This window comes from Orycteropus afer, unplaced genomic scaffold (genome assembly GCF_000298275.1).
Source record: "Orycteropus afer afer isolate SDZICR_OR568_19922 unplaced genomic scaffold, OryAfe1.0 scaffold00946, whole genome shotgun sequence".
NCBI lineage: Eukaryota > Metazoa > Chordata > Mammalia > Tubulidentata > Orycteropodidae > Orycteropus > Orycteropus afer.
The window spans coordinates 217,531-228,463 of NW_006922533.1; positions in this window are offsets into that span (position 1 = coordinate 217,531).

Genomic DNA, 10,933 nt, shown 5'->3' on the forward strand with positions numbered 1-10,933 from the left:
AGTGCGTGTATGTGAGAAATTCCCCATGCCACCCAACACTTGGTTGGACACACAGCTGCTGACAAGCAGCCTAGGGGAGCACAAGGAGGGTTCTGGGGGAACAATTGCTTCTTCCTTTCTTTGGTGTCTCCTCAATGAGGTTGTCATCAGAGCTGTGGTGCTGAGGGAGGTGGGCGTGAGTCCATGCATCAAGTGGGGTGTGAGAATCCAAGCGTTAAACCTTCAGTCTCTCAGGTTAGAATATTACTGTGTGAGTCAGGAATCTAGGCCTATGGAGGCTCAGAACAAAGGGCTGAGAGAATGTCAGTGACCATGAGGAGACGAGTGAATGGGTGTTTCCACCACTCTGGCCTAGCTTACATGGCTGGCCTGTGGTCACTTCTGAAATTGCCTGGAGGCTTGGCAGAGCTTATAAGAGGTCTGCAAACATACCTGGAATGGCTTGACTCCGGGAAGCATAGATAAATTCTCAGAATAAAAGACCTGGATATGGTCTGTCTGGTGGGGTACTTGGAGGGCCAGGTTGGGCAGCCAGTTTCCTGCACTGTCTGTTGGGGCATCCCTTTCTGACTAGGTTTCTCAGAAGCTGCATGGGGGATGTTTCTGGGACACAGATAGTGTTCTCATATCGGGGTCTGCATCTGGGCCCTGTTGTCACAGCCCCCAACTTCCCCAGATTTTTCTGCCATTGACGTCATGGCAGCCGGATGCGCTGGGCTTCATCTGCACCAAGGAGGAAGAGAAGGGGGCAGATACCCCACCCCACAAGTTTCGTTCCGAGAATTGGCTGGCCCATCCTACAGCCAGCTTAGCCCAAATGGGTGACGTGGGTGCTGGCGGATGTGGTGAGTGACATCCATCTGTCCGTTGTAATTAGTCCTAGATCCTGTGTACCTGTAGCCCTTCTCAGGGCCATGGAGAGGCCTAAGGTTTGAAGCTTTGAGGGTGCTATGCAGGCCCTAACAGATACTGGGACTCTTGGGGTCCTCAAATGGTACAACCTTAGAACCTCAGAATCATGGAATATCATTTCTTTGATTGAAAGGACCCGAGAATCCCCAAATTACAGACTCGGTGGAGCCCATGGGTCCAACTTTTCAGTATGTGTAGAACAATGTCCCTAGTGTCCAAACTCACAGGACAGGAAGCTCATTACTTCCTAGGGCTGCCTGTCTACCAAGGCCTGTAATTGCAGCAAGCCTTCTCTCAGCCTCTCTTGCAAACTCTGTGAAGGCAGCAGGGTCAGGACCACCCTATCAAGCCTAGATCTTGTGAGGCTAGACCCTATGCTGTGGCATGGATCCTCTTGCCTGAGTCAAGGCTCAACCTGGGAGAAAGCAACATGGCAGCAGCTGGGGGGCAGCCCAGGCCTTCTACCATGCTCATGGGTGCTTGAGGGATAAACTGAGGCCAACGGTGGGGGATAGTGGCAAGTGTCCTGAGGTCTGGACTTAGGTATCAACTCTGCTATTGAATCTCTCTGAGGCTTTGGAGATCTCTCCTGACTATCTCTTGGCCACAATCTGCCCCTCTGTACACTGGTGAAGGGAGACGTTTGGAGTAGATGATGGTCAGGGCCTTCTGCTCTAAGTCTGAGTGAGTTGTTTGTTGTCTTCCGGGCTTTGAGTTAGCAACTGTCCTTCTATCCTGGGGACTGGCTGAGAGACATGGACATAGGGAGACAAAGAGAGACCTAAATAAAGAGGCAGAGAGAAGAGAGACACAGACAGTCATGAGGAGCACAGAAAAAGAGAAAATAAGAAAAAAAAGATGGAAGATAACACAGGGTGGGAGAGAAACAGACATAGAGCAAGAAACAGAGAAAAAGCATGAGAAAGATGGTGAGAAGCACTGAAATAGGAAGACAGAGAGTGAGACACACAGGGTGAAACCCATAGGAGCAGAAAGACATAGAAGTACACACAAAGAAGGAGACAGAGAATGAGAGAAAGAGACACACAGAGAATGAGACAGACAACACAGAAAGACAGTGGTACAGAGAGATGGAGATATAGTCAGTAAGGGACAAATAGAGAGGGAAGGAGAAAGAGAGAATGAATTGTCTGTGGCTGGAGGAACTGATGCTACCTGAAATAACGAAGGACAAAATGCTAGGGACACCCACAGCCAGGTACTGAATTGTACTGCAAAGCAGCAATCAGTCAATCAGTGTGAACCCTGGTACAAGAACAGACACTGAATGACAGAACAGAGTAGAAAGCTTGGACACAGACCCATGTATATATGGGAACCTAGTTTGTGATGAATATGGCATTTCAGACTGGAAGATAGTGGAGGATGGATTGTTTGATATATGTTTCTGGAATAATTAGGGGAAAAAAAGATACTGAATAATCAGTCCATTTTCCCACCAACCCTTCTTTGCCCAGTTTGAAATATTATCATCGTATATTCTAAAATAAATAAAATAGAGAAATAATAATATCAAATATTGATCTCAGGTTTATTGTGTGCCAAGTCCTGTGCTAAGCACTTAACGTGGTTAATAGATTTAATCTTCCTAACAACCCTTTGGGGCAATCCTACTTCCGTAGTGATACTGCCTCGGAAACCCAAGGAGGGGTCGCTATGAGTCGGGGACGACTCGACGGCACACAACAACAACAACAACAACAACCCTTTGAGGTGGGTACTATTATGGTATATATGAGGAAATCATCATGGTACATATGAGGAAATGGAGGCACAGAGAGGTTAAGTGTCTTGCTAAAAAATCACACAGATAGCTTGGAGGTTGGGTTTGTCCCAGACAGTCTGGCTTCCAGTACCCACACTCTGAACCTCTACAGTAAATGGAAAAAATGAAGCCATAAAAGAGACTAAAAGCCAACACAAGTGAACATTTATCTCATTTTCAAGTGGGAAAGGACTTTCTAAGCACAAAACCAGAGACAGAAACCACAGAAGAAAAGACTAACCTATATGACTACATAAAAACATCATAAACATCACAAAAGCACCATAAACAGAACAAGCAAATGATTAATCGGGGTAGGGGGGATATCTGCTGTATACATATGGCTGATGGAAGTTAATATTCTTTCCGAATAAAGATCTATGGCAAATCAATAAGAAAAGATATGAACACCCAATTAGGTAGGAGTGAGGACATGAATAGACAACTCAAAAAAAGTACAAATGGCCAATAAACGATAATCAAATAATGCAAGTTTCAACAATGCAGTAATATTTTTTCTTACCTATTTTGTTGGGAAAGGATTAAAAAATGGTAATACCCACCCAGAGTTAGCCTGAGGAGAGGGAACATAAAACGGAACAAACTTTTGGAAGAACAATATGGCAGAAAAGGGTCCGAAACTTTAAAAACGCACACATCTTTTGACCCAGCAACTCCATTTTCAGGAATCCAAGAGACTAATTTGAAGTGTTTAGGGGAAAAACTAGAAACATATCAAATGTCCAACAATTCACACTTGGCCAAACCAATCATGGTTCATGCCAATGTGTGGACAGTCTTAACAATCATGAAATTTTTAGTGATCTACAAAAATGCTACTACTAACTGAAAAAGCAGGGACAAACCCAACAGATAGTGTTATTCTAATATGACTGAAAAAATAATCATAGGTAACACTTAGTGAGTACATACTGTGTGCCAAACACTGTGCTAAGCCTGTAGAAATGAGTTCTCCCTGCCCTGAATGGCCTGCTTTTTTCTGGACATGGAGTCTGGACACATACACACACAGACACACAGAGTCCTGGGGCAGGACCTCACACCTAAATCATGGTTGACAAGGGCATGAAGTGCCTCCCAGGAGGGTCTTCTCTCATGCAATGCAAGCAGAAGTTCAGATTAAGTGCTCAGCCTAAACTGACAGTTTACAATCCTACTACCAGGCCTAAGCTGACAGTTTACAATCCTACTACCAGAGCAAACGGAGTTCATGATCATTTTTGTAAAATGTAAATGCTCTTCTCCGAGATATGCAACTCGCATTAAGTGATTGCTGGGTGGGGACGGAGGTGGGGGAGAGAAGAGAGAAAGGAAGAGACAGTTGGGAGAGAGAAGGAGGAAAGGAGATGGAGTGTGGTAAAGGTGGAGATAAAGACAGGGAGGACGGTCAGAGTGAGAGAAAGAGGGATGGAGAGTCTGAGTGAAAGAGAAACAGATGGAGACAGACAGAGGGGCAAAGAAACACAAAAAAGTAAGACAGAGTGAGCAGAGAGACAGAGGACTGGGAGACTCAAGAGAGAAGAGAGGAAGAGATGAGACAGGTGCAGTTGGACTTTCCAGTTACACCTGGACAGGGAGGCAAGTTGTTCAAATCTCTGAAATTCATAAAGATGGCACTTGATGTATTCAAAAAATCTTACTTCTCTATGTATCAATCCATTTATTTTTGCCTCTTCCCAAGCATTAAATAATTTAATGATAAGTCTTCTGATATTCATTACTACTATTAGTACTTTTAAAAAAATACCTGACCGGACCATGAACACAGTAGCTGTGCACATCTTGACTGCCCCGGAAGGCCCATGAACCCCCAATACCTACCTCACTGCCATCTCCTCCAACGGGGCCCAAATCTGGTGGGGGCAAGCAGAGGATACTCACCTTGGTGAAGTGGACTGAGAGAAAAGGATCAGCCTGGCTTGTGGGAAACTGTCACATATCAAAAACAAGTTTGCTTTTATACCGAGAAGGAAGCCACAGACCTCTCTCTTCTAATAATCCATTTTTTTTTTTCGATGAGCGAGTGTACTGATAATCACGGGGTGTGAGGGGGGGTTCTCATAGTTCTCTCTCACTCTGTTTCTCCACTTCTTGATTATGAGACTTAAACGGAAATTTTGAAATTTGGGTTTTTTCTTTGCCCTTTACGAGTCATCTGAAAATATGATTTCTTCCCCTCACCACAGAGGTGAGAGGTATCAATGAGATAACAGGGCTCATGAGAGACTCCAGTTTCTTAAACAAAAGTGTGTACAAAATTTGAAAAAAAAAAAAAAAAAAAACAGCAAGGGAAAAGAACCCAAATAAATCACAGGTGTGTCCTGGGGCCAGCAGCCACTCTGTGAGGGGCTATGTGAGGGTCTGTGGAAGAAGAGAGAAATTGAGGCCCTATGTAGTGAGGGGAAACACTAGGGAAAGAAACTGAATAGGTCTGGGTTTCTAGAGGTTTCACCCTGCTCGGAGCCTCAGTTTCCCCAGAGGTGGAATTCCTATAGTTATCCTCATTCTCACTGCCCAGATAGGAGGAACTCTAGAAGCTCCTGCCACCCATCTTTCCACAGAGGATAAGGGGGCATATACATTACTTTATGGAGGAAAAGAACAGGGAAATCCACCTCCACTCCCCACAATTCATGGAATCAAAGAGTCTTAAGTCCACCTCCACTCCCCACAATTCATGGAATCAAAGAGTCTGAGAATCACTGGCTCCCAGAATCCACTGAAAGTCACTGAGTGAGGAAAGAGAAAAAGCCTTTGCCTCATCATGTCTTAGGTTCTCAAGAACTCTGACCCAGTGGCCACTCTACTGGGAAAGTTGCAACCAGGCTTCCAGAATTAATACATCCATCCGCATGGGTCCCAGAGCCCCATGAGACCTGACCCTCTTGCAGCCAGGGACATCAAGGCCTGATGCCTCTGAGGCCCTCAGCTTTTTCAATTTTCTGCTTCAAAAAAATCCCAGTTTCCAAGAATTTGGGATTCCAAATATCTGCCATCATCCCCGTAGCTGACATTTATCTTGAACTTTCCATATGCCACAGTGCTGAACACTTTTCACAAATGACATTTAATCCTCCTCATGGCCCTGAGGTCCATCTCATCATCACTGCTGTTATTCAGAGGGGGAAAACGGAGGCACAAAGTAGTCAAGTGAAGTGCCCAAGATCACAGCGCTGTCGAGTGGGGGACCTGCCTTCCTTGGTGCCAGGCTTTGAAAGCCTCAGGTTTTTCTGAGCCAAATGGTCTTAGGTTTTAAATTCTAGGATGCCATGACTGGGAGGTTCTTGGATTTGGAGATTCCTCTGGGGCTTGAAGCTTGTGAGGCTTTAAGGTTGTCCAAGAATTGGCAATTGCGTTTCCTCATCTTGGCGAACACCCACTCCAACCAATGGTTAACACAAGAGACCAGTCCTATGGACTTTTCCTGACAGCTGATGGCTGAGACTCCCAGCCAGCCTTTGGCTCCCCAACGTTCTGCATGGCCCAGGGTTCTAGTCATCCAACGTCCACGCCAACCCTTCTGTGAGACTAGCTTCAGGCCTGGGGAAGAAAATTGAAAACAGCTTTTTATTCACATGGTACACACCTATTGGCAAAGGTCCACCCCTTCATCCCTGAGCCTGTACTTTTTTCTTCCTCTCACCTCCCAAATGCTGAAATAAAAGGGAGTCTTTTTCCTAAACTCAGACTTACTCTCCTGGAAAAGCCCAGAATGGGCCTGATGGTCTGGCTTTGTGAAAACAAGGGGAAAAAATGAATAGGGGAAAAAAAAAAGACCTAAAAAAAAAAAAATCAGCCAACAACAATTAAACAAACAAAGCAAACTTCCCTACCATTAGTTCAAAACAAAGCTTTCACTGGTGGGAGCTTCTGAGTTGGTGGGGCACTTCTCAGACCCAAGGATGGTCTATGTGTGCCGAGCAGCCAGGGGAGGCACCAAGGTTCAGATAAGATCCCCAGCTTGGGGACCTGAAGGGATCCTGTGTACAGTAGGTACTTAACAGATATTGTGGCATGTGGGTGGGATCAAGGGGAGGTATGGGGTGTGCTTATCAGGAAGAAGCCCTGGGGAGCCAACTGTAGGGATGCCTCCAAGGTTAATGACCTCATGGACTTGTGTCTGAACGCTCCTTAAACTTCCTGTATAACTATAAACCAGGCCAGCTCCAGAAGACGAGGCCCTGTTCCCTGTCCTGGGACCTGTTTCCTCCTGGGAGAGGGAGCTGTTTTTCTCTCTCAGGGTCAGAGGTGTGGACTGCATCCTTCTCATACCATTTCCAGACTGTCCCTCCCTCATTATCATTTCTTCCTTGACAGGGAGTGGCCAGAGAGGTAGGAGGAAAACTGAGTGAGGGTGGTGGTCCAAAGAATCCCAGGAGGCTACTTGAGCAGGGCCAAAGTGTAGGAGGGGCAATGGTGATGCTGTGAAAGTCAGGAGCCTTGCAGAATGAGGGCTAGGGGACAGGTGGGCAGAAAGGGGCAGTGGTTACCACTTCAATTCTATACTAGACTGTATTCTCTCTTGTGGATGGCTTTGGGGAAGGGGACTAAGAGGACTGGGAGTAGGGGACAGGGTGGGCAGGATTAAACAGAGAGGTGAGGGAGAGTCCTTAGAGAGGAACACCTTTGACAAAGATTTGAAGGAAGTAAGGGAGGGAGACATGTAGATATCTCGGTAACTCAAGAGGAAACAGCAAGTGCAAAGGTCCTCAGGTAAGGGTGTGCCTGATTTGTTCAAGGCCTACTAAGGAGGCTGGTGTGGTTAAGAATGGAGTGAGCAAGGGGGAGAGGGGTAGGAGGTGAGGTTAGAGAGGAGACTAGGGGGTTAGGCCATGCAGGACCTTATAAACCATGGTAAGGACTTTGGCTTTTATTGAGTGAGGCAGAAGCTACAGGAAGGTTCTGAGAAGAGGAGGGACAGGATTTGGCTTAGAATTTAATAGGATGCCCCTGTCTGCTTAGTGTAGAATGGAATCTAGAGGGCAAGGGTGGAAGCAGGGTACAAGTAGGAGGAGGCTACTGTGTAGTCCAAGTGGTGATGGTGCTGGCAGTGGAGAGGTGGTGAGAAGGGTTTGGATTCTGGAAATACTTTGAATGGGGAGCTGACAGAATTTGCTGATGAATGAATCCTGGGGTCAAACCAAGACACTAATAACATCTACAAAGCGTGAGCATGAATGAATCCTTGGACTGCCTAAGTTCTGTCTTGGATAAGCTCTTGTTATTTTGTGACTTTTCTGTTACTTGCAGTTGAATATATTTCTTCCTGAACTGTGATTCCATCCAGAGATCTGAAGAGGCAGAGGTCTGCAGGGGGATTGCTGTGGTAATTAAGGTTGTGTGTCAACTTCATTGGGCTGTGATTTTGAGTGGCTTGGCAGATGGATGTAGTTATTCCCCATGATGACACTGATGTCCTATAATCACTTCCATGGTGGAATCTGCTGTGAACAGCTAATTAGTTGAAGGGGAGTTGCCTTCAGGGTGTGGCCCGCTTCCAATATATATGGAGAAGCTTTGGAAAAGATATCTAGCTTTTTGGATCATGTTGGATCCTGCATTTGGTCCATCATCATCTCTAGTTCCTGGACTTGAACCAGTGGCCTATCCTGTTGCCTGCTGATCTTGAGATCGTTGCCTGTGCAGCCTGTGAGCCAACAATCTGCCATTTTACCTGCTGATCTTGGGTTTGTCAGCCTCAGCAGCCAGCAGCACGTGAACCAAGGCAAACCTCCAGCTTGCTCCAGTGGGCCTAGAAAAAGAGGCAGAGCTGAAGTCTGAGGCTGAGGAGCCTCCACCCAGCCCCTAGAGTTGGCACTCTGAACTCCGGCTTCTAGGCCACCCACCTGTGGTATTTCTGCTATAGCAGCACTACAGAACTAAGACAATCACTTCCCACCTAGGGATGCTGTGAAGGTTAGATGAGATAATAGCATGCTCAGAACCTATCATATAGTAGGTGTTCAATAAATCCATACAGGAGGGAGGGGAATGTATGAAGGGACATGTTTGGCCTGTTGTGTTGTTAGGTGCCATTGAATTGGCTCCAACTCATAATGACCTTATGTACAACAGAATGAAATGCTGCCTAGTCCTGCACCATCCTCACAATCCTTGCTATACTTGAGCCCATCATTATAGCCACTCTGTCAATCCATCTAGCTGAGGATCTTCCCCTTTTTCACTGACTCTCTACTTTACCAAACATGATATGCTTCTCCAGAGAATGGTCCCTTCTGATGACATGACCAAGGTAGGTGAGGCAAAATGTGGCCATTCTTGCTTCTAAAGAGCATTCTGGCTGTGCTTCTTCCAGAACAGATCTGTTTGTTCTTCAGGTACTCCATGGTATTTTCAGTATTCTTCGCTAACACCGTAATTCAAAGGCACCAACTCTTTTTTCGTCTTTCTTATTCATTTTCCAGCTTTCACACGCATGGTGATTGAAACTACTGTGGCTTGGGTTAGGCACGCCTCAGCCTTCAAAGTGCCATCTCCGCTCTTCAGCACTTTAAGGAGGTCTTTTGCAACACATTTGCCCAGGGCAATACGACATCTGATTTCTTGACTGCTGCTTCCAGGGTTGATTGTGGATCCAAGTAAATTGAAATACCTGTAATCTTCCCAGTCTGGAAGCTCTGCTGAAACCTGTTCACCATGGGTGACCTTGCTAGTATGTGAAATACTGGTGGCATAGCCTCCAGCCTCACAGTAACAAAGAAGCATCACAGTACAACAAACTGACAGGTGAGTGGTAGATGTTTGGCCTAAGAGTGGACAAAAGCCACAATTCAGTTCCTCCAGGAGATGAGATCTGAAAGGGAGAGGCTTTCACTAAAGAGAGGAAGTAGGGGGAACAGCACTCTTGAGAGAGGTACCAGTGGGAACAAAGCCAGGGGATAGAAAGAAGGGAGGTGAGGCCACTGTAGGGTGTAGAGTGCAGGGCTGGGCAGGGAGGGCAGGGCTTTGATTTGTGACTTAGCCAGTGCATACTAACATGCTCAATTACCTCGTGGTAGCATACAGTCAGGATCAGTGTTTGCTGAGCTTAAGATAGAAAAAGCAATCCTCCAAAACCTCAATTTGGTCACTCATTCAGCATCAAATCCTGAAGAATGCCACGGGGCATTCTTGGATAGTGGTACCGTTCCAGCAAAGGCTGGAAGGTGGGAAGTAGGAACGCAGTAACTGCGACAAGCAGGCCCTTTTTGCTTTCTTAGGTCTCACGCTAGGATGAAATCCAGGCCCTCAGGGGCTCTGGGCATTCAAGGCCAAGGGGTAATGGAGAGTCACGGAAGGTTGAGGAGAAGGTAAGGCCACCCACCAGAGGTATACTCTTCCATCGGCTGCCAGCACCCTAGGTTGCCCCGACCACCCCAAAGTACCAGCTCTGCCTAAGCACCATCCTCCCCTTTGTCCTTCTCATTGGCTATTCATCCCTTCCCTCAACACCACCTACACGCCCCTCCTCCTGCCTCTATTGTTTCCCATCCCACCTCCACGTCTTCCTTTCCTCCATTACACCTTTTGGCCTCTGCATTGGTTCATCCTGTCTTAGCAATGCCCCTTGAGGTGTCAAGGCCCTCATATTGGCTCCTCCATTGGTTCTCCGCCTTCTCTTTTCCTCACTCCTCCTTCATTCGCCACCCCCATTGGCTCTGCTTCCTCTGGCCCTGCCTTTGTGGCAGCTCACCCGTTTCCTCTTGGGCTATTGGCTAGTTCCATTCTGTTACCGCCTCTTGAAGGTTTAGTGAACGCTCACAAGAGTCCGTATTGGTTCGTGGCAGCCATTACTGTCATACCGCCAGGCGCGGTTCTCCATTGGCAGTTCGCTGACTGTAGCTTCCATTCTACCGCCTACGCAACCCATGGATTTCTCACTTTTTGTGCCTCTCCATTCGCTCCCTCCTGCCCCCACCGCTGAAGCCGGTCTACTTTCTCCCACCCACAGACTCCTCATTGGCTGTCCCATTTCTGCTCTCTACGTCTGTTTCACGACCACCCCTATTCCAGCCTCTCAATTGATTCCCTAATCATCCCGCCTACTACACTTCCCCCTTTCGGGCATCCTCATTGGCTTCAAGGTACTCCCACCCTCATTTCTTTACCACGTCACTTGCCCACGGCTCCCCATTGGCTACCTGCTATACCTGTCTTCAACTTACCGCCTACGTCCCCCCCCCAACCGTGAACCAAAATCCCTCCCACGCTGGC